Source organism: Rhyacophila brunnea, unplaced genomic scaffold (genome assembly GCF_057557595.1).
Source record: "Rhyacophila brunnea isolate RB1 unplaced genomic scaffold, BYU_Rbru_1.0 scaffold_24, whole genome shotgun sequence".
Classification (NCBI taxonomy): domain Eukaryota; kingdom Metazoa; phylum Arthropoda; class Insecta; order Trichoptera; family Rhyacophilidae; genus Rhyacophila; species Rhyacophila brunnea.
The window spans coordinates 17,191,938-17,217,425 of NW_028232904.1; positions in this window are offsets into that span (position 1 = coordinate 17,191,938).

The following is a 25,488-nucleotide window of genomic DNA, read 5'->3' on the forward strand; positions in this document are numbered from 1 at the left end:
ACTGAATGATAGCTGTTCAGTGCTTTAATTCTGATAGTGTCTCTTTATGGTAACGAGTTATAGGAACATACAAAGGGTCAAAGTAATCTTTTACAAATGTTCGCGAGTGCCAACGTAAATCAAGATCCAATTCATTATTTTATGTTTCATTAAAATCCGTATATTTCAATGTATTTTTGGCACTTATTTATTTCTTCTTCTTTTTGACCATAATACGCTACTAAATTATAAAACATGACTCCTTGTCGCCCGTCAATCTCTCGTATCGTCCCAGATCATGCCAGCATCCCGTAGTTCTTCTGTATACACTCTGTAGATTGTATTGATCGGCTTCTCAGAATGACAGAGTCCAGCTGGCTTAAAGAACAGGCAAGCCAAGTTAAAATTATTTAGAGGATCTGCAGTACACGGCCGAGCTAAGTTCAACGTTACTTCTTCACTCTCAGTGTGATGAAAAGTTGTTTTATCCGCTCTCGAATCTCGCAGTTACTCCACAAGTCACACCAAGTATCCTCACTAAATATCTGTTTATCTGAGCCTTTATTGGGATTATTCAATTATATAATTATGTATAGGGACTGATACTGTATAAATAGGACTCAGTGGTTTTTAGTGAATATTGAGAGAAACACACTTCGAAATTATTTGATTTGACGAGATTACTTATTCGTGGAAGGCAACAGGAGTAATTTGTATGGTAGACCAATTTAATTTATTTCATGTAAATCAATACTTAGAAATATACTTGTATCGTTGGACATCAGCATGTAAGTAGAAGATAACTATTTTTTAATACATCTTATTAAAAAGACTTTAAAAAGAGAGAGTGGACTGCATTTCTAGGGTTAGTTTTGAATGGGGTGGTCTTCAATTTCCAGGGATGTTCTGTACCCCACGAGTGCTGTGTGATACATTGGTTTAACATACAATACCTATTTATTATAATAGCAATGAAGTTTTGTTATATTTTTTCGAACACTAGGAATTACAATTGACGGTACTTTTACTATTACTAAAAACTCACTATTTATTCATTGCGCTCTCAGTTTAGGTACATAAGAGAGACGCAATAAGACTAACTTATTGCATGTTTTCAGATCAAAACAGAATCTCACAATTTGGTATTTCGCAGACTTCTAGAATACTATAGTCTAGTTAGCTTCAAGAATAAGAAGGCCATGTTCAAAATTTCTTGAGGCATCTGTAGCCATATTACTAAGACAATTCCATCATTGCTTTTCACCTTCAAAATGAAGAAAGGCTGTATGGACCTCATTATTATCTCCTCGTTACTCTAAAAGACTTAATACCATTTACCCAGTACCTATCCTGAATGATGTTTAATACCTTCAATTATTATCTGACAAAGCATTTGAGATAAGCCAAAAAAAATATATGACAAAAAATAATCGTGTTGAACTGCATTTCTCGGAGAATATTAATTCGACCATAATGAATGATGGATGAGTACTAATGTGTCTTCTTATGATGTCGTAGATTCCATATTGATGAACTGGTAACAAAGAGGGCATATTTTGTCAATTTTTAGAGAAATCAACATTTGAATACCATCTTGCGGCCGTTTACGATATCTATGTTTACCTGTTTTTCGATTTACAAAGACATCATAGGTCAGATGATATTGAAGTGTAAAAAATCGTTGTTTCTACAAAAACGTCATATGTTGCAAGAGTTTCTAACAAAAACGTCCAATGTCACTGACAAAAATAACTTTTTTGTGAGAAAAGTACGTTTGCTTTGGTTGAAAATCGTATCTTTTATAATAATTGGATGGGATCTAAAAACCATATTATTAAAGATCATAATATTGAGGTGTCTGACAATTAATAGTAGTGTAGTTGAAGTTTGATTTATAAAGTCATTAAATATTTTTCTATTATTTTATTTGAATAATAAAAAAATATATATTTGGTCTTTAAAATTTTAAATCTATATTTTATACTTACCCACGAACTTTATTTTTAATTATTCATAGTTAGTACTGTTGTAAGCATGTCTGATTATTAAAATAAATACCTTTTTAAATTAAAAATAATTGATTTTTTAGCTGTTTTCTTACAAAAATGTCATAAGTCAAGGAGTTGCTATGTTTAGTATTTTTTTCTCATCCTTCCAGATTTTATTTTGAAGTATTTCTTTCTTTAAACCATGTCTCATATACTTCACTAATAAAGGATATTTTTTAAATATTCTGTTTTTTATTATTACCCAAGGTGGACAGTTTCTCTCTCCTGAAAAATCGTGTCTTTTGACAAATAAATGCCCTTTTTTTAATAGACTCGTCGTTTTAAATCCTGTATCTGCAAATTTAAATGTTCTTTTTTTCAGTTTGCATTCGTACCAAAAGAATGGAAATATTGTATAGTGAGCAAGTGGTTAATATGTATTTATAATAAAAACAATTATTAAGAAACCTCTTTGTGAAGATCCACATCGGAATGTAGAACCAATTTTAAAAATAAAATATACATGGTCACCACACAACCACTGTCGTTAAAACCAAATGCAGATAAAATTGGAAGTTGGTTATTCAAGTAAAACCGGCTTAGTTGTGCATACAGTAGTATGTGATCCAAACAATTCTTCGAAAATATGTAAAATGAAATCAATATATTATTATCACTAAATGACGGACTAAATAAGTGTCTACTGAATAATGTTAATGCTATATTGATGTTTTACGGCGTAATTGACAACCTGTGTTATTAAAAATCTGTACAACATAATACTTATAGGGATACGACAATTTAAATATTAAATGTTATATTAACCGTGTTCTGTTTTTTCAACGTTCTGTTTTGTCATCGTTTAGTTTTTCTATGTTCTGTTTATAGATGGAACCGTTATTAAAACCTGCTTCCTCTATAGTTTTCCGGAAGAACTTTGTCAGTTTGTTGAAAACAAGCTGATTTGTAGTAACTATCTATCAGTATCTCAGTATGTTTCTTGTTAAAGCGATTTTGTATTAATTGGTGACAGTTTTTTTCTGTGGATATTTCAATGCTAATATTCCACCGTACGATGAGGTGCATGAATAACCATTCATTATAAAGAGTTTCCTAACGGTCCACATGCTCAGCATAGGTCAAAATGGAGCTTTTATGGTGTTATCAGAACATAACCCTGGACATTCCGTAAACTTTGTAGATAATCTATTTATACAATTATTTATTTTAAACATTTGATGACTGCTAACCGAAAAAAAAATATTTTTTTAAAAACGGTACATGTTCAAACACGCGCGTTACTATGATCTTACTCCCTACTTCATTTATCGTTTATCAATTCATGGATATGGCCGTATGTTGTAGCTTAACCACTGGGAAATGCCAATAGAAATGGCGTATTTCAAAAAAATACTACCTTATTCTTAGGTCAATAATTATTATAAAGCAACCATTATGCGTAGGATGTTTATCACATTTAAATGTTTAAAAACATAGCTTATAAACAGTACCTTTATAATTATCTTCAAATGCGTTAATCGTGCCCATTTTTTGAATGATAAAATGCCTAATTCTTGTCGTAAATTTGGGTTCACAAAGATTATAAAATATATTTTTTTATCGTAAATATGTCACTATACAATGTTAACATTAATTTTACTAATGGTTTTGTAAATGCATTTAAAAATTAAAAAATCTAAAAAATCTTAAAACCACTGCACATGGATGTACTAACATATTATGACTATATTCTAAAGCATTAAAGCCAGAGGTTTAAAAGAATACTATTTTATGTAATAAAAATAGTTTATGCAGTCATCAAATGTTAACAATAAATATAAAGGATAATAAGGCTTCAAAATTATATAACTAAATTATCTCCCGCGTTTAAGTAATGTCCAGGGTTATGCTCTGAAAATACCATTAAAAGCTCCATTTTGACCTACGCTGAGCATGTGGGCCCTTAAGAAACTCTTTATAATGAATGGTTATTCATGCACCTCATCGTACGGTGGAATATTAGCATTGAAATATCCACAGAAAAAAAAACTGTCAACAATTAATACAAAATCGCTTTAACAAGAAACATACTGAGATACTGATAGATAGTTACTACAAATCAGCTTGTTTTCAACGAACTGACAAAGTTCTTCCGGAAAACTATAGAGGAAGCAGGTTTTAATAACGGTTCCATCTATTAACAGAACATAAAAAAATTAAGCGATGACAAAACAGAACAGCGATAAACAGAACGTTGACAAAACAGAACACGGTTAATATAACATTTAATATTTAAATTGTCGTATCACTATAAGTATTATGTTGTACAGATTTTTAACAATACAGGTTGTCAATTACGCCGTAAAACATCAATATAGGTATATAATTTCTGCATTCCTAATCGCTGGAAAGCCTCAATTGAACGGGACTCACCTAGGTGTTGCCGGCAAGCTAGGTATATCTCGCCTTAAGGGGGGAAGTGCGTCGCGTAGGTCAAAATGGAGCTTTTATGCTATTTTAAAAGCATGATCCTGGATATTCTTTAAAGATTGTAGATAATCTATTTACATAATTTTGAAGCCTTATTATCCTTTATATTTATTTTAAACATTTGATGACCGCATAAAGTATTTTTATTACATAAAATAGTATTTTCTTAAACCTCTTGCTCTAATGTTTTAGAATATAGTCATATTTTGGTACATCCATGTGCAGTGGTTTTAATATTTTTTAGATTTATAAGTTTTTAAACGCATTTACAAAACCATTAGTTTATTTTATAAACTTAAGTAAATAAACAAAAATGAATGTTTTATTTTTCCATTGGCTGTTCTGTTTTATCACCGTTCTGTTTATTCATGTTCTATTTTGTCCGGTTACCCTCAGCAATAATTATTATGCACAGTGTTATGGATGTATTATCTCATGTGGGTAATAAATGGTTCACTCAACTCTGGGTATATGGTCTTAATAGCAACGAAAACTTGCACCTTTTGAGGAGAACACCAAACTTGGAATACATAATGTCCACACTCATCCATCATCTACGCTCAAGAAGAATTGTCACCTGGAATTCGCCTCCCTAACAAAATGACGGTTATGTTTTCCAACTTACCTTTAATAAAATAAAATTATTTTAATATTAATTAATACTAAACTTAATATTCCTATACACAGAATATTGAAATATCCATAATACCTATATCGTTTATTCATTCGATGTCCGCTATGAAAGCAAGTGTTTCGAAAACATGTGGGTACCTATCTTATTAATCTAAACACATATTATTGAAAAACAAGTTTGAACTTCGGTTATATTAGATTTCTAATTTAACGTGATTTCATAAAATGTTATGATGTTTTCTATGAATAAGCTTTAGGCGTTTGTAAATTACCATAATATGTTTAAAAATGTTTTTATTTATAATAAACCAAATAAAGTTATTTTATTTTGTTATTATTCAAAATATTCTTCTTCTTTTTCAATGGCGCTACAGCTTTAGTCGAGCCCTGGCCTCCTCCACCGCTGTCCTCCAGCCAGAACGGTCCTCCGCACGTCTTTTCCAGTTCCTGATTTTTAGTATCTGGTTGGCATCTTTTGTAACATTATCACCCCATCGTGTGCGTGGCTTTCCCACTGGCCTTTTCCCTCCTGGGTTTCCTTCGAGGATCTTCTTCGGTATCCGTGACTCAGGCATGCGCTGGACATGGCCTGCCCAGTTTAGCCTCTGGAGTTTTATGAAGTTGGAGAGTTTTGAATCTTGGTATAAGCGGTATAGTTCCGTGTTATACCTAATTCTCCACTCCCCACCATCAATTCACCAAAATATTCACCTCTCTATAATTGTGGTAATTAATAATTTTGTAATAATAATATTTTTAATAGTATAAACACTAAAATAAATATTATGTAAAAAAATCATGAAACAAAAGTCGGAAATTATTTATCGTAATGCCCTACGTGCTGCAGCCTGCAAAGGTCGAATATTAAGTCAGTGGGTTATCTTTGGGAGTTAAGCCTGAAAAATCTATCGACTATGTGCTAAAGATGTATAATATTATGTATGTATGCCCAATAGTTTTACTTGGAAAGAATAGACTTTTAGATTATACTAAATTAAATCATAGAATATATTTATATTACGGCAAATACAGAATCCCAAACGTTGTATTTTTTCAAAAATTACAAGTAAATTGAAAACTTTATTAGAAAATTTTCTTTTTCTTTTTTCTTTCACCCTGTCACGACCCAACATTGGAGCATAGGGCAAACACAAGTTCGCGCTACTTCCATCGATCCATCGCCAACTCTTGCGCCTCCCGCCGTTCCAGACCTGCGGCACGTAGATCGCTTTTTTAGCACCGCTTCAGGGTGAGGGAAGGCCGGCCACGACGACGAAACCCCTGAGGCTGTGTCACAAGGGTACGAAGTGTCACACTTCTTGGGGGCATCCGGAACACATTTCTCAGCCATGTAAAACGTCTCTCCATGATTACGCCAATCACCGAAGGCTGCTGTGTCTGCTCACGAACTCGGGTGTTTGTAACGCGGTCGTACTAATATACCACTAAGATTCGGCGGAGACATCGATTCTCAAAGCTCAAAAGCCGAGACCTTTGAGGCTTAGTAAGATGCCATGTCTCACAGCTAACAATAGAAAATTTACAAACATATTATTTTTAATAAAAATTTATAGACGTTGGATATGGTGTTGTAGGTTATAGGATCCAACATCTATTATTTGTATGTTGAAGGTTGCTTCGTGTGTGTGATAATATAATGTTCGGGGGCATAATTAAAATGAGACACAGAATTGATAAGGATTGTTTTATATTGTCATAAAAACATTTAAGATTTACACGGCACTAAAATAAGATTGTCACATTGTTTTTATTCTTTGTTACTGAAGGTTATATTATGATTTTGAATTTGATATCGAAACTTCATGCGAACTTGCTCGCATGATTGACTGTACTATTAAAGGCCGGATTTGCAACTCAATTGTTGACTCATTTCATTATTATTGTCTATGGTCGATCAATGACCATAGACAAGACAACAACTTGACATTTGTAGAGTTAAAATATAAAACCTCTGCATATTAAAATTAGGTATAATCCACGTGTCGAATCCAAAAAAGTGGTACAACTTTGGGTATTCTTATTACATATGTCAAGGATTAGGTATAAAAACAAATATTTTGAATATTTAAATTAAATTCCTCAGTTGATCATTTTGAGACAACTCAACTTGAGATAACATTGAGAAAACTTGGGTTTTCATTTCACAAAAACCAAAAATACTGCCTTTTTACTTAGCAGAGCAGTATTATAGTGGACGTACAAACAAATTCAATAATGTAAATAAAATTTTAAACTACCGTTCCCAAAAAATCAGTTCGTAATAACTTAATTTAAAATAAATAATTACTATATAAAAATAACTTTTTATACACAACGTTTTTAAAATTTCTGTTGAATCATATAAACTTGACTTGACTAGCTTAAACGATCAAAAAAATTTGTACTTGACATAACATTGATTTCCATAGTAACGCACGTATATATTAAAAATTTTGTTGCTAGGACCCCAGACCCCTAGCAACCAATAATGGTGTTGAAATAACTTTTTATATAAAACAGAATTAACTGAAAATTAATTCAATTCCACTTAAAGATGGCTAAAAGTATTTAAAAAATGCATTGGAATCGTGTTCTGATATATTCTAAAAGTTTCAAACATCTTGCTAGTCGGAAAGTTAGCTAAAAATAGATTGCAAGATTTGTACCGGACAAAGAACCACCGGAAAAAGAAGAATACGAGCTAAGAAAAATGTTATAATAAAAAGGGAAGAGACCCACGGAAAAATGGATGCTTTCAAGATGTAGCTATATTGGCGTATGATGGAGATTTCTAGGATTGATTAAATTATTGTGCAAGGGGCATTATACTTTAATCATATTTTAATTAATAACTTAGGTAAAAGTAAATTATGCGTAGTCAGTACGAGATTATATTTAATTCTTAATATCTGTAAACGGTTCAGCCAATATCCAAGGCGTTTAGTGATCTAATATGACTGGTTGAGGATAAAGAAAAATCCTGCAATTCCTTTGCCAACTTGAGATAGATCATGGTGCCAAGATCAAAACGAAGTACTTATATTAAATAAAATTTCTTTAATAGAAGTCATTGTTTATTCAAAGATGAACTGTCCGAGAACAGATAGCACGAAACCAATATATGGGAAGAAAATGGTTTCCGGAAAAACACAAAGCAAATTAAAAGTACCATTCGGTTTTGCTTTTGTTTTAAATGGAAGCTGTGTTGTTTTCCATTAAACCGATACCGGGATTTACTGCAACCACGCAAAACGTGCCACCAGGAATGATTGCCGATTATTTTACTTGTGTGAACGCTTATGTTATTTAAAATGTAATTCGAGGAACAAAGTGACTTTCTGGAAATATTCCTATATGGCTTCGTTCGTTTTTACGGAGATACTAAAAAGAAAACTAAGTTTAACCTATAATTTATTAATTTTACTTCTATAGATAGTATAAATTAGCGAAATATGTATTTCCTTTTCATTGCCAACCAAGTTTTACTAGGCGGAGACTTGTACGCCAGCTATTTTTGGAATAAAATAAATCCCTTGAAAAATTTGAAATAGGAACAGAATAATAAATATTTGTGAAAACTTACCAAATCGACATGTTTTTCGAGTTTATCGTGAATATTTGCATACTAAAATGATAAATATTGTTTAGAAAATATACACAAACATTTTATTCAGAAGTTTTTATGGCGTTTACAAGAACACAAGATACGACATACATCCTTTGACGAGTTAATTCGACTCTGGCTAATGTGTCCTACATGATATATTTTCAAAAATGAGTTAGATACAGAATATTTTTTACCTAAACTAGTCTTAGTAGCGGAAAACGACCTCAGGTCTTTTCAGCGTTATTACAACGGTAAAATCAACGAGTCATTCAACAATCGCACAATTGTCGCATCTATAATCGGCATATTAATATTACTTCGATGGAGTTCGACTATTTCAGGATTGGTCATCGAAACGCCTCAAAGTTGCAATAATGCAGCCGTCAGTAGATTTCTGATTGCAAACTACATCAACAATGACTCTCGCAATTACCGAGTATTCATGTATATAAATAGGCCGTCATTAGTTAATGGATTATCTTAGTAACCTTAAGCTTAGTCAGTTCCGTAATCTTCCGTGATCTCAGTGGCAGTTAAATCTCAGTCTCAGTATCACTTCGCATAGCATCTCTCCCGCCATGCCTTGAACCAGCGCACTCTCTCATCACAAGTCTCTCTGAAGCATTTTCTCACCGTGCCTGAAACTACAGCATCACTTCCACTGAGCCTCGGACCGTTATCATAACTCCTGCATTATTTTTACTCATATACCAACTGTATACCGTTACGTAACAATAAACTCTTGCTTCTTCATTCATCTGAGCAACCTACAATTTAACTTTCATCTCTACACCAGCTGTCACCCCTAAAGCAGTCTTGTCCCTTTACAATGAGACTGCCAAACTAGCATATTATTATGCATCAAAAAAATTAACTTTTAAATTATATTTAATTTATAATAGAAAAGTCAAATACCTAAATCACAAACCCGTAAGTCCGCTAAAATTTTCAGTGACGGAAAATTCTTAATGTTGGGTTTTTGATAGTTTTATGGACGGTTTTCACGTGCAGGTATTTACGAAAAAATATAATGATCTAGTCTTTAATTTGTTTATTAATAACATAAGAACCAACAAAAAATTCAATAGAAATAGAGCCTAAATAATGTGTTAAAGTGAAGATGAAAAATGTTAGTGATTTTATTTGTTTTAAGTAATTTTGATTTTCATGATCACGTACCTATTAGTAAAGTCATACGTTAACTGTTTGAGATTTACTCACATTGACTGCACTGAGAATAATACATGTAATACGTTTTTCTTCTTTTTTTTCAGATGAATGTCATGAAAAAGTGAAATACAGTGAAATCGTAATTTTCGAATCTATGGTGAGTAAATTGACTAACTTCAAAAGTATAATAACTAAGTTTAAATAATATATGTTGTATGTATACACCCAAGGTCTACTATAATAGTAGTCTGGCGTGAGACGAACTGAAAATTTCAATGGTGGAGCTAGTTATTGCTCATATTTTGAATCCAATTTTATGGTGGTTATGTGGTTTGTAGAAATATTATTGTTGTATATTAAAATAAATGGTAATAATTTGAACAAAATATGTACCTAATTAAAAATCTCAATTTATTCTTCTTTTCTTTCGACCATGGCCTCCACACAGTAGAGGTTTGTAATAACACCCACGGTGGCCGCGCAGATTAAGCGTTGTACTATAACGCCGTGGGTCCCAGATTCGAATCCTGGGTCTGGCAAGTACAAAAATTGTTTATCAATTTGTGTCTGTCAGGGTATAGACCTAATAGGTTAAGCAAGTGGCTGACATCCATTTCTCGTAAAAAACAAAAACCTGTAATTTATTACAAACAAGTTATTGTATTGCATTACATGATAATGAATAACTAGCTGTACCTATAGTAATTCGTAAATGTTACGGTCTGATATTGTCTGACTTGCTCTAAACAGTCTAAACGGTCTAAGAAAATTTAAAAAAAAAAACTGTACCTATTCTAAAACTCTTTCTTTAAGCACTAAAGTGCATGGTTGCTCCATCAGTCCCGTGCAGCATTGCTTCGGGACAAGGAAGTATGGCACTAAAATCTTATCATTCTGACACGCTTATAGCATCATGGAAGCGGCCGTGCACAAGCCGCGGCTGCATATACATGGCGGGTGGAGATGGGGAAACTCAAATCATTGTACCTAAGTGCGGCTGTCAACGGATCCGTAAGAACCAAAAGAGACGAAAAGTTATCAAATTAATATAATTTAATTAATTATCATTTATTTATAATGATTCACAGGTCTTCAGCAGTTTTGAATAACGTTGACTCGGTGAGAGAGGCGAAAAATAAGTTTATTATATTAAAAAAAAAATCTCACTAAAAACCTGAGATACATATTTAAGCATTTATTTTAAGCGTGTTGGGTTAAATAAAAAAGCTAGAACGATTAAACAAATAGTTTATTCGATATTTTCACTCGATCTTCTCACTTCGTACACTCACTCCACGTTAAGACGTCCACAACATGACATTTAGAAACAACGAAATATTATTAAAACAATATTAGGTACATAACAAAAGAGATAGATCAGTATTAAGTTATTCTATAGTATAAATGTGTGAATACAAAAAAATATATAGGTACAAGGAAGTACACCGAATGAGTTAAGCAGACCCTATTTTAAGAATTTATAAAATAACGTCCACCTATACTCATCCTCACGTAGATGGAATATATCAACATCCGAAGCGATTTGGTTGAACAGAGTTATTGCCCTCCCAATTGACATCACCAATGGCAGGTTAGTTCTGCTCTTCGGGAGAACAAACAACTGATGCTTCCAATTTCTAAGATAGTTATCAGGGACACACAAGTCAATACTACCAAGAATGGCAGAGTTCTCATTCACACCACGTATAAGTCGAAAAAAATACGTGGCCAAATATTGATATCTTCTAGCACATAAACTACAGTATGTAAGCATACCTAAGAGAAAGTTAGTTGGATAAAGCCACGGATAGTATCCATATAACCTCAAATAAAGGAGTCTCAAAAATTTCTTTTGAACTCGCTCCACCATAAGGTCATATTTCAACTGATGCGGGGCCCAAACAATCAACCCGAATTATAAAAAAATGTTAATACAGTAACATCTGGAAAGACCCGGGAAGTACGTACGTAATATCTTGCCAGAGAACTATCACTCTATATTACGAGTACCTCGTTATCATCTTTTGCCATTGTATCACTATACTTCTGTCAAACACACAATCTACATGATCTTCAGACTTCAGTACTTTACTCCTTCATCGTTCATCCACCTCACCTACTACCCCAAAAAAGTAAAAATAGTATCATCACTTCAAAATATTAAATATGCTTATATTGATTCAAAGAGTAAACATTTCACTTGGCTAAAATAAAGTTTCTTTATTGGTATTTTTGAATATTCGTATTTAAAAAAAACGCCTAAAATATTTCAAATATACAAAACATATATTATTACCGTTATTAAACAATGATCTTTTTTAATATACAAAATATTCAAAATGTAAAATTTAGGGTAACCATAATGCAAAATTAATTTATGCCACATATTCAAACTTAATTCCCCCGATGAATTCAAAACGCAGAAGTTATCAGATACCTAACTTTTAAGAGAGGTGTCATAATATTTACCATACGGATACTTCACATCTCTGATTGTCGCAGGGTGTTGTTGCAACATACAATGGCATATTTTGGTGTGTATCCTGGTATATCATAATTTTCATCAGATTTGGCCGATTTACTGGTGTACCTTTAATTGGTCATTCATCTTTTCTCAATCAAGAATTATTGTTTTTAATGATTATCAATCATAAATGTAATATTGCGAACAACTAAATATAAAAATAAATTTATTATGAAAATGGCAGCATGTTTCTGATTTCTTGCTACTCATAAATTTAATGTTCTTTCGTGTAAAATGTAATAATTTGTAGCCATCTCTACATTTCTCATAATAATATTAATATTATGTATTATGTACATGAATGACTGACTGTTACCGAGTAAGTACTAGTACCTAGTTATTAGTTAGTTATACAAAAGTGTAGGTATTGTTGCTTTTCATTCAACAAACTGCCAATGAAATTAAAACAATACATTTTTTTAATAAAAAATAGTGTGTAATTTGAAGTGAACCATATTTAAGTAGGTTTTGAAATGAACATATAAATGATTTTCTTGATTTTCATAAGACCCTAAGCCTTATGACTGAGGTTTGTATCCGGTATTGAATACCGGAAACTTAAAAGGGTGTAAGTGCCATTTTCAAAAAAAAAAGAAGGGAATTTAAAAATACATTCAAACATCCAATTCATACATCAACCATACAATTCGTACAACCAACGCCATCTTCTGGAATTTTTAAGAATTATTTCCGGGCATCAGTGGTACTTGTACCCTTCTTTAGGACGTTGGCCTTGGCACATGCTATCCATTACCTAAATATAACCGTTTTCATAATTTCTAGCACTTAAAGCCTTTTAAGTTTCCGGTATTCATTTGGCTACCTAATAGCTCCCTCAAAACAGTCCGCCCCGCACCACACTTGGTCTCAATCGAGCGTATCACGAGGCCCTGCATTTTAATGTGAAGCATCAGCAATTGTGTATGTTTCAGGGTAAGGTGCCTAAACTGAGGTCACCACGCACTCAAAAGTGCTTTGATTGAGTTTACAGAGACTTTCTAATACAAGTTCTCATAGGAGAGAGGAGCAAAGAGATTTAACAAAAATAAATTATTATAAATAATTTACATTTTTTTGTAAAAAGCTAAAACATTTCGGACATACTAAACTATGTGGATTTATTCGTACAGTATTTCAAACTTGTTACCAGAGTTACACTTATGTAAATAAATCCTTTTCATTAGAGTTACGTGTAAAAAACACAATGTTGTACAATCAACCGCATGATTTTTTATTTACTGCCCACCACATCTCCACGCTTTTTAGAGCATAACAATGAAAGGAACAAACGAGAGCTGCCGTTTAAACTTGTGCTTGGTGTGTTCCAGAAAAAACTTCACTTGACATTGAGTCAATTTTATTTGAATGTAGATAAAAATAAAATACTAACTCTAATATCTAACTCACTCTGTGTAGCTGCAAATTAATATATGGAGATAAACAACTCAATCCGCGTCAATATATTTATCGGCGATATTGAATAACTGACCGCAATTATAAATTCCTTAATATCCTCGTAGTGTCCAGTTATGGCAAACTCAGTAAATAGCTTACTGCAATTATAATTTTCGCAATAACCATTTTTCTACATAGTTAACCATATCCAATGACGTAAACTCCATATAGAGTAGCTGCCTTAATTATAATAATTATTTTTCAAGATATTATTTTGATTGTGAGTACGTCAATAAATAGCGGATCATAATTCATTGGACATGTCACTCGACTATAAGTTCCCGGTCTGTTAGTATCTCAGTCTCTGTATCGCTCCGCACAACATCTCATCCTACCGAGACTCGGACCTCGGAACAGTATCGTAAGTATTGTAACATAATTACTACTGTAGCATACTCTTATGCCGACTGTTTACGCTGCAAATAAAACTCGCTCCTCTATCCATCGGAGCAACCACCAAATCTTGACTTCCTCATCCACAACATCATGACCCCCACAAATAATAATGTGATTGATCCTCCGAAAAAATCTAGCCGTGTATGGCAATGAAATAATTGGAAGCACCTAAACGTCTAGGAGTGGGTATATTTAAATGTACAATTAAAGTCATTATATTATTATAACGAATGAACTTTTGTGGGTGCTGTATTTAATTAAATATTCATATTAATATCGTCACAAGAGTTTTTGGAAAGTTTATTTTAGTCATGATACGCTTTTATTGTAGCCTACAATTTAATAGGACTTAGTGTAGGGTTATCAAATAGGAGTCATATTATACTTTATTTTTTTCTCAATAATTTGATTGTATCACTAGTTGTATGGCATGTTGCAATATCTTATATCGTCCAAATCAAAATCATATGCCAGAAAAAAATATTTATCACGTTTCTGTTTCAAAACGTTTACATTTCAAAAAATACGGCCAAATTACACCCCCAGACCATAGATTACAACAAACTGTTAATTTTTGTGGATATCAAGGTGTTTCAAGAATAACATGTGTATTTTCATTACTACAAATATGTTAATTGTGTTTATTTACGAATCCATATAATCACATATGAGTTTCATTGCTGAAGATATTTTTTTCATGAAATAATAGGTCTGTTTCTAAGTTGCTCTAAAGCAGTGGTCTCCAAACTCAAAAAGGATGTGAGCTACTTTCAGAAATTGAATTTGTCTCGTGAGCTACTTAAACATATTGATACTTTATATTTTTTTATCATCATCCTTTATCGTACCATACATAATATTATTATATTACTTAAAATAAATTAGGACATCGGACTTACAATAAAACATAAAATGTGTACTTTAATTATTTATTTATAAACAAAATAATAATTGAAAAATCTCTTGAAATTAGTGTGAGTAAAAAGAAAAATAATTAGTGAAAAAAACGGTATTCACATTCCGCTACATTTTTTTTTTCATTTCTCGGTTAGTATCATATCACTCCCATTTGAATGCACATATAAAGATGTACCATCTGTGATTATGTTTTCTGTTGGGACGAAAGGACATACAGATTGTACAGTTGAGGCAATACTCTTAAGCTACAAATAACATTGAAATTCTATCAATTCCTCTTCTAATGAAGGGCCATCTTCTTAAAAATTTTCGACGATACAGCTCAAATCGTTGTGCCAAGAAATTCATATTACAACGGCAACTTGTTAAGCATTTAATTGAAACTTAGTTCGAGACATATTTCATTTCGGAGTCAAATAATAAAGTTTGAGAGGCAAATTTATAAATAATATTATGATTATATAACAATATGCTACCGGTAGCTCGCGAGCGACCGTTTGACGATCACTGCTCTAAAGCCTAATCAGCAAAATTTCAAAATACGAAATGGTTAATTATGTTAACTGTATTTTATATGCCTTCAGATGAATTTTTTTATAAAGAATATCAAAATATGTAGCGCCATAAGAAAGTCGTTGAGTAATTGAGAATGACGTGTAATTGATTGTTCTGGATTTTCTTACATAGAGTTACCCAGATTTCTTAAATTTCAATTAATATTTCAGTTAAAAATGTGTCGCTAGATTTCAAAATCAGCCAAGTCTAGGTTAGTTAGGTATTTTTGACTTTTTTTATGAATTGCTGAAAAACTACTGCGTTCTAACATTTCTGCATTAACAAAATATGGAACTTATTAATTTTAAATATTCTATACTTGAAATAATATAAACTTTCACCCTCGTGATTGTGTGCTTGAAAAAACAAAAAGCTGTTTTTCTACTATTCATCCATCATGGACTTGGCTGATTTTGAAATCTAGCGTCACACATATGCAATTCGTCAACATAATATTTTAGCAATTCATAGAATCATCAATATTACTTCTAATTAAACTGTTATTATTTTCAAAATCAATGGCATTATCCAGTAAATACATATAATTGATAAATATCCGTCATATTTCAGTTAACCATGCTATCATAAAGCCTGCTGTCCATAACATTTCGATGCAAAGATGTAAGAATGTATTGAATTACTTGTATGATTATATTTGAGTTTTGATGCCTTTTTGATACCTAATTTTAAAGATAAATAAAAAAGCAAATAATTACGTTGCCAAAATAAGAATTTCCCTTTTATATAGGTACTGTATTATTTTAAAATTTCGTTTGGTAACCTTAGATAACATCACCGTAACAAGCGGATTTTTTTTAGCATCGTAAAGGAAAGATTGACGGCCTTAAATAAAATAAATAATGTTTAAAGTAAAAAACGACTTTTCAATCAATCTCTGGCTTAATTTTATTAACTATTAAAAAATTTGAATTAAATATTTTATAAATATACTTAGGGACTATAAAAAACTATTAACAGAATCAAAAACAAGATAAATCTTAAAAAAAACTTTGAAACTGATTTTTAAAGAGTTTATAAAAATTCTCGCTCATAAGCGGAGAATATGAACATCTACAGTGGATTAGATATATTAACAGACTTTTTAGTAGAAATGATTGACAGCCAATCGACCAACACATTGAATCAAACACACAATAAGAAAAAGAATCAGTGTTTGAACTTATGTATGCGCGTTAGAAGTTATACTTCTTTAGCAAAACAAAACACAAATAACAAAACAAAAAAACGTAAGTAGAAAGTACGATAAAAGATATTTAATTCAATCAAAAAAGTTTTAATTAAAAATCATAATCAATTAGAATGATGTGTATACAATACACAGTTATTAATTGTTGATGACATGTGTTAAATAAAATTATTATAAATAATTTGAAAATGGTAATATTAGTTTTAATAATTCTATAAATGTAATATTATTTCTAATCTATTTCCTATAATGGCATCTCCGAAAATTATAAACATCACCATTTTGACGTTTACAACGTTTAGTAAGAAAATTATAATGGCGGACTAGACTCCAGTGTTACCATATCGGGAAAAATCAAGGGCTCTAAAAATCACTTATTCGCTAATTCCAGAGACATTGAATTATTTTAATTGTGTTTTTATAGTTATTGAATTTATTTTGTACAGTTTTCATATTTTTGTCATCGTTTAACAATTACAAAATAATTTACCTAAGCAATGGGAAAGAAAAATTTTAAATATGGTATTATTTTCAATAGAAAAACGGAACGAAGCTATTTATGACGAGGTGAACTATATACGCGGCGACGTCTTTTTCACTTCCGTAACGGTTTCTCAATTTCATTACGTCCCAAAAAAAGTATAACTTCAAAAAACCCTAATTTTGCCGGCTTCATCACCACGGAGATACGTATATCAAGCAATAAAGAATACTTGTAAAATAAAATCTATTAATATAAATTTATCTGAGTTTTATAAATGGAGTTTTATTGCGAAAAATAGATGTTAGCCATTTGCTTTACTTTCCCATGTCTATGCTTTGAGTCATACACGAATTGAAAATGAAACAACATGTAAATTTTCCATGCGTGAAATTAAACTCGTGACTCGTGAAATAAATAATTATATGTGGTCGTTCTTGCACTACTCCACCGCGGCCATCAAAGTCATACTCAGTTATAATTAATTTAATTAACGCACCAATGTTGCTGTTCTATGGCAAGAGTTAATTGCATTTCATTATGTAAATAGTCGTAACCAGAAATCGTAAATTGATTTCTATAGCTTTCAAACCATTCACGCCGGGAATTTGTAATGCATATTTTTTTTTCTGATATTATTATCAAACTATTGTTCAATTACATTGTTTGTATAATCAAATTAGGTACTCGAGATTATAAATTCAATGTTAAAATATTAAATAAGATAAGGAGGATATATGTGACAGTCCGGCATTTTCTTTAGAATCTTAAGTAATTTTATATTTTCAAAAAAAAAGCTCCAATTACGCATATTATTATTTTTAGACTGTTTTGTAATCGGGTATTAATTAAATAGAACTAATTTATATCGTTACCGGAATTTAGTATGACAAAAAATGTATATTAAAATATCATATTGTCACTGTCAAAAGCTGGTAAGTCAATAGTTAAGGTATTTAGAGTTAACAACGGATTATGATGTATATAAATAAAAAAAATATGTATGCTAGAAAAAAATCAAGGTTATCCGATATATAGAACATGCACATAAAGCGCAAATGTCTGATTTTGGAGAGCATGTCAAACTTTCTAATTGTAATTACTGCATAACATGATTTTGAGACTTACCAACTTTTGGCAGTAACTCTACTCCAATATATTATATTGTAAGATCTGAAAATACATTTTATGATTTTGATATACTTATATGATTGCTGACAAGCGCTCGAATTGGATCGAAGCGCACTGGAACCCAGCGCCGGTTCATTAAATTCTCGAGACTAGCTGTCTCTTGAAAATTAAAAAAAAGTTATATTTATATACTTACTTATATTATTATTATACTGGGGTTTTCGCTAATATAAATAATTTTGGTTTATATTGTCGTCATCTTGAAGGTTTGCAGATATATTGTCTATCATTATTATTATTTTTTGACCATGTCCGGCCCATATAAGATCATATCACAGAATGGAGGTTTGTATCAACAGATTTTTGTTTTTATGACAAATGGATGTTAGCCACTTGCTCAACCTATAAGGTTCAAATTCTGACTCAAACAAAAATTTAAAAACAATATGACGTATATTTGCTAGACCCAGGATTCGAACCTGGGACACACGACATTATAAGCCGACGCATAAGCCGCTTGGCCACCGTCTAAATATATTATTTAAAATAAATTAAATATTTAAATAATCATATAATTATAATATATTATTTATTTTATAATTTACTAAGTACGTAGCAGTTATATTCCGTGGGGGTATGTATTTTGTGTATTTGCATTAAATAACGGACGAAAAGAGAAACATACAAAATTTTATAAAATATTTAGTTAAAATTAGTTTTTTTTCATATGCAAAGCTAGAAAATATCACCTTTCATCTTAAGTAGATAAATATAAATATATGTCAAAAGTTTGTTAAATTGGTGAAATCATTTGGTAGGTATCAAACGCTCCGGTTCGTATTTTTTATAAATTTCAAACAATGTTACTAATATTAGATTCTGATGTCATTACAATATCTTTATAATGTAAATGATCAATGGTTTCTTATATCTAATGGGATTTTGTACGTGACGTATGAGGTAACTAGAACGCGTGCTGGATTGTTGGCATTCCATGCAAATGGCGAATCAAAATAGTTGTCCATTGGAATGCTCTTGCATACAAATAAATCATTTCAAATTGACAGAATTGTAAACACAATTTACGCTAAAAGTGACTGGTAATATATTTCACAACACAGGGTGCCTGATATTTGGTGTATATAAGAGTATATGAAAATTTTGGCATTTGCCATCAGAATGATTTTTTTTAACTATAAATTCAAAATAAATACGTAGTGATATTTACCAACATCCTGTTGAGATATAAATAATAAACAGATAAAACGTAGACTGATGCATTTGAGATACACTATTGTAGACTATCGAAGGTATAATATGTTAAGTATTCCTCGGTAAGATTATTTATAACATACATTTTCTTAGCATATAAGTTCCACTTGAATCTAATTGCCACTTGAAAATAACAACTTTTACCTCAGTAATATTTATTATGTTAAAATTCTTTTTGAACCGAAAGGCATGGGATACTTAGTGTCAGCAGTACCCAATCGTTAGGGGTCCAATAAATAGCCTATCACGATTGAATAAAACTCACTCAGCTTTTATCTTGATAGTATAACTGTCATTCCATATCTCACTCGTTTGTATATCTTATAGTATTGTGTTTATGAATATATGTAAACTGCACTTGTTAATTTGAAAATAAAACTCGCCATCTATTCCATCATTCACAAGTCTTCATTCATCACATAGAGTCCCTCATCTCCAAACACACCGTTCAACCCAACAATTATTTTAACACTATAACAAGTCTAGAGGCTCAATGACAGTAGTATAGCTTAACAGTAGTAGGTATATTTAGTAATATAATATTCTTAATAAATATGTATATCAGTGAATTAAAAAAACTATAAAATATATCAATATAAACCCTATTGTGGGTATCTCCTTCAAAGAGGATGATAAAAAAAATTATCACACTTCTCAAGCTACCCTTGTAAATTTATATGTACTTATAATCATTATTGGTTACTAGTCCCATTTTTTAAATTAAAATTGAATCAAAATAACGATTATATTTTCATAAAATGAAAATTTTTCCAAATAAAAATACTTAAAAGAGTTTTTATAATTTCTGAAAATGAACGATGAAAAAATTCGTACATTTTATGACTTTGTTGTGACAAGTAACTTCAATCATCAACTATGAACATTAATTTGTACATCAAAGTGCCTGTCACCCTGTATAATCAAAATGTTAATATCCACATTTTAGTATAAGTATTATGAAATTAACTGTCTGACGGCACTAAATCAAAATATGGACTAACTTATTAAACGTGTACTGGGGTTCTATTTCTATCATATTTATTTTATTGTGGAATAGTAGAACCTTAGATAAATATGTATGTATTACAATAATATTGATAATTTCGGCATACTTAAAGAGTTCTACTGAGTTTTCGAAGGTTTTTCTATTAATTTTTCCGAACTATTCTCATATGAATATTTTTTTATGATTTTACCGAGGGTTTGACTGCGACTCGCTGTCATATCGCCTTTTCTTGTATAGAAGAGGATCCGCCGATCAGTCACTCACTCCAATTCTGTTAAAAAGCTTTAAAATTCTGCAAAGCTCTTCCGTCCTACCCACCGCGAGGGCATCTTTCAATTCGTCGACATTTTCAAGGATATCCGCAATTCGCTATATTCTGTGTCGTTCATATTTAGGGCATTGCAGTACATATTTAATGTCCACCAAAACATCAGATTCATCGCAGAGCTGCGAATTGCTTCTTCCCACGAGGACATCAAATCTTTTACCCATTGTGTGACGTGTTCTTAGCCTCAGTATCAGCTTAATCTAATTTCTCTTCCAAAGGGACTCTACAAACCAGGGCACCAAACGCAGGGATGGTAGAATAGACTTACTCCATTCCCCCTTTTCGAGGGATGCCCTGTGGTGAAAATCTATCCACATACTTTGGCACATTTTCTTTATGGGCTCATTTCGGTCCAGGTATTCTGGTACCTACCCACTGATATGGCATCTCTGATTGGCCAGCTTCCTTTGCCAAATCATCCACCCTTTCATTACCCTCAATACCCACGTGCGATGGGATTCATTGAAGCAGGAACGTTTTAATGTCTGATTTTCTAGTGTTTTAAGTTAAATAAAAATAACATTCACTTCAAAAAGCCGAATTTCAAACTCTGACTGAATCATTTTTTACGTAAAACGTCACGCTGATAAGTTGAAAGTTGGCAATCTTTTTTTAATACGTTTAAATGTCTTAACTGTTTGAGTAAGGGAAACGTAGATTAAATACAAAAGAAATTGAGTGTCGTAGATATGAAGGTTTTCAAGCCTCTCAGCCTCTATGAACCCTCCTTTGCCTCCTTACATTTTTTGTAGTTTTCTTTTTTTTTGTGCAGCAGTTAGTTTCGTCATTTTAAAACTATATGATAGCGTTATAGCTTAAAAAGTGTATTTTGAATGGTATTATATAAATATATTAAAATGCTGTATTGGCGAGAGTGTTGTGAAAGTTATAGCTAATTTTTATATGGTCGCCATTTTAACAGTTTGTCATTTTTTTCAATATACCCGATCCTCTTTTTGCACGGGGGATACGTACCAAAAACTACAGTGCAAAACAAAACCGCGGAAAAAAAGATAAGGTGCCCATACAAAAATGGTAGATAGGTTCCAATACTTAAAATCAACTCAAAATACAAAATTCTTGAACTCAAAAATAAATCGAATTTATTTATTATTTATACACAAAAATATTTAGATACCTATACATACATAAAAATACATAGTTTTTGATTTAAATTAAATTTAGCATAGAGAAATATATTCATTCAGTGTCACTACTTGACAATAAATGTGCCCATTTACTGTTTTCGGTAGCGAAAAATCACTCTCATCGTTGGAAATATTGTTGGAAATATTTAATGACGCTGATGCCAAAGCACACAACGCGTCTCTCGTATGTAACCCCAAGTGACTGACTAGTGGCGCCATGTATGTCTGGTCGGCCATTGCAATGCAATTTTTTGATAAATATGTACATACATACATATTTTTATTCTTTTTAGTTTTTTTAAACCGTGTTAAAGCAGATCAGTGTAAATAAAAAATAATCAGTACTTTTTTAAACCATGTTATTTCGAAACCGTGCAAAAAAAACGGTTCAAAAAAAGGATCGGGTGTATTTCATTTTTCGTAGATACTAATTTTTTTCTTATCTTTTAAATTGAATGATGTATCTATCATCCACTGCTACATTAAAAATATTCAAGGATAATTTTTATCAATAAATTAAGATACGTAACGCTAATGCCCAGTACGGCAAGTGGCAACGTAATTCCTCTATGTATAACAAAATAATATAAGGCGTTTTGCTTAATCTAAATAAACAAAATATTATATAATAAAGAAATTGAAATTAAAAATGTTAATATTCTATCAATCAACAGTAGGTACTGACAGCATTTTTCACCCCAAGCCTTGTCAAACAAGCTCTAGGAAAATAATATAAAAACAACCCTCCAAAAATAATAATTTTCAGTCTGCCCGTAGGCCTTTCCGTACTGCTCAGATTTTGACACTTAGCCGTCTCTTTCCCTCTTGTGAAAGCTTATGCGCCTTGCAACACGTTTTCTTGTCATTTTGGTATCATCGTAAAGTGTCCCTTAGGACAGTTGTGTAGAACCTACCTCGACTTTACATTTCATATTATATTCAATATATTATATTTTATTCCATAACACGCGGTCGCAGGCCTTTTATTGGACGATGAACCCGCTATAACTATTTTATTTTACCAAACGTTTTGTTCAATCGAATAACGTTATTTTATACGATAGGATATTATTTCTATTATAGTCGGTTACCTTTTTTGTATTTTAAAAGATTTAATTTATTAATATACACAATTTAAAATAAATCTCAGAATCTTACCAATTAAAAAAATTTGTCTAGAAGTGTCTATTAAAAGTTACAATATTACGGTTACATGACGTAAGTTGTACGTATGCGGTTCATCGTGGGACACTTATTCGTGCGCCGCAGTACGTGAAACAAGAGTTCGTATAACATTTTAGCAAATGACGAGTTCTTCGTTGAACTTCACCGTGGAATACATTTGTACGTATCTTACAAAATGCGGCGATAGTTTGCAAATAGTACTGTTCTAATTAGATTAACCCTAACCTAACCTAAGCTAACCTATTAAAGGCATCTCCACATGTTGTAGCATACGTATAAATTTATTCCGCGGTGAAATGTTCAACAAAGAAATCGTAATTTGATTAAATGTTACACAAACTCATGTTTCACGTACTGCGCCGTACGAATAAGTGTCCTGCAGTGAACTATTTACGTACAAAATTCCTGATACGCAATATGACAACTAACAACTTTTCTATTAGTTATAATATATTTTACCAGAAGTGTTTTCAAAATTATGTATGTTCAATAATTACATTCGTAAATCTTGTGTTTAAATGATTCGTTTAAATAAAAAAAATAGTTCATTAAAAATTATAAGCAAGTTCAAGTAAGTTAAATATTTAGAAGTGAGATGGAATAGGGAACCGGAGGGTAGGTTGGTTTGACTCCAATAATAAGAAGTGCATTAAACGAACCATGGTTTTATTATCTCCTTCCAAATAAATATTAATTTAATTATTACAGATAAGTTTACAGATTATAATTTAGATGTGTGAAACCACGAGTATGCGTTCTGATGGATTTACGAGATCGATCGGGCGAAGCGAAACGATAAGCTTACGGTTAAATCTTTGATAACTGAATGACTATGCTGCTTTCTTCTACTGAGTGTTTTATATTGATTCGATACAATAGAAAATGCTGCTATCAACTACTTAAATATTTTTGATAATCATGCTTATGAGGTTTATTGTGCAATGCATACTTCGTTTCGTAAATTATAAACAATTAATTTTAATTTGAACAATTATGCAGTTTTAATAATTGCGTAAAATTGATTTCATGCAAACAACTTTTGTGCATATCACATAGCATTATTTCTTAATTTGCGATATTATTGAATAATGAATTATTATATTATTTTGCTAAATAAGCTTTCTGTTGAAATTTTATTGACTCACATAAATCACTTGTTTTGGAATTTTAAAAATATTATGTTACAAGATACATTGTAGTTATAAATTAATGGTTTCTTGCCAAGTCATGCTGGATGGTAAGATATTCACCCTACAAATACAACACAAAATCTTGGAGTGATCCGTGACGTCGGCTAGCAATTAAAGCAATACCTACTTTGACTTAAAATACAAAAGCCAATAATAGCTCAATTTGGAAAGCGCTTCAGAGAGTATTAAGAACCATTAGTTAAAATTTGTCGCAATTAAGTATGACGCCTTTAGCATAGAAGTATATGTGCATGGGCGCGATACCCAAAAATGCAAGTTCGATTCCTGCGGGATGTTTTACTTTTTTCAAAAAGATTTTTTCTGTTGGATATAATATATTTTCTCAGAAGTGTTTTCAAAATTATGTATATCTAACAAACCTATTATCCATTATGCTACCAATATACTCGTAATTAACTGCAATAATTATTACCAATACCTTATTGGTAAAAGCTACACTATCTGCTGTATTCATAATATTATACCAAGAAATAGCTTCTAACTGAAATTAAGGTAATAAAATTCTTCAAATCTGCGAAAGTGTCCTTTTAGTTAGAGCAGGGGGGGCAAACTTTTTGGATGGAGGACCAAATTCAAGAATTCAAAATGAGTGGCGGGCCGCAAGTAAAATACCATTTTTAGATATACTTACACTATTTATTATCACGAAAAATAAACATTACAAAAAAATCAATGAGAAGAATGAAACAGTCGTACATTTTTTAACATTTTTTTTAAATTCAAGTGTTAATTTTGTAGTTAATATTCTCAAAACTAAATGAGCCTGTAAATGGGCATCGGAGATATTTAATCGTAAAGAATTTT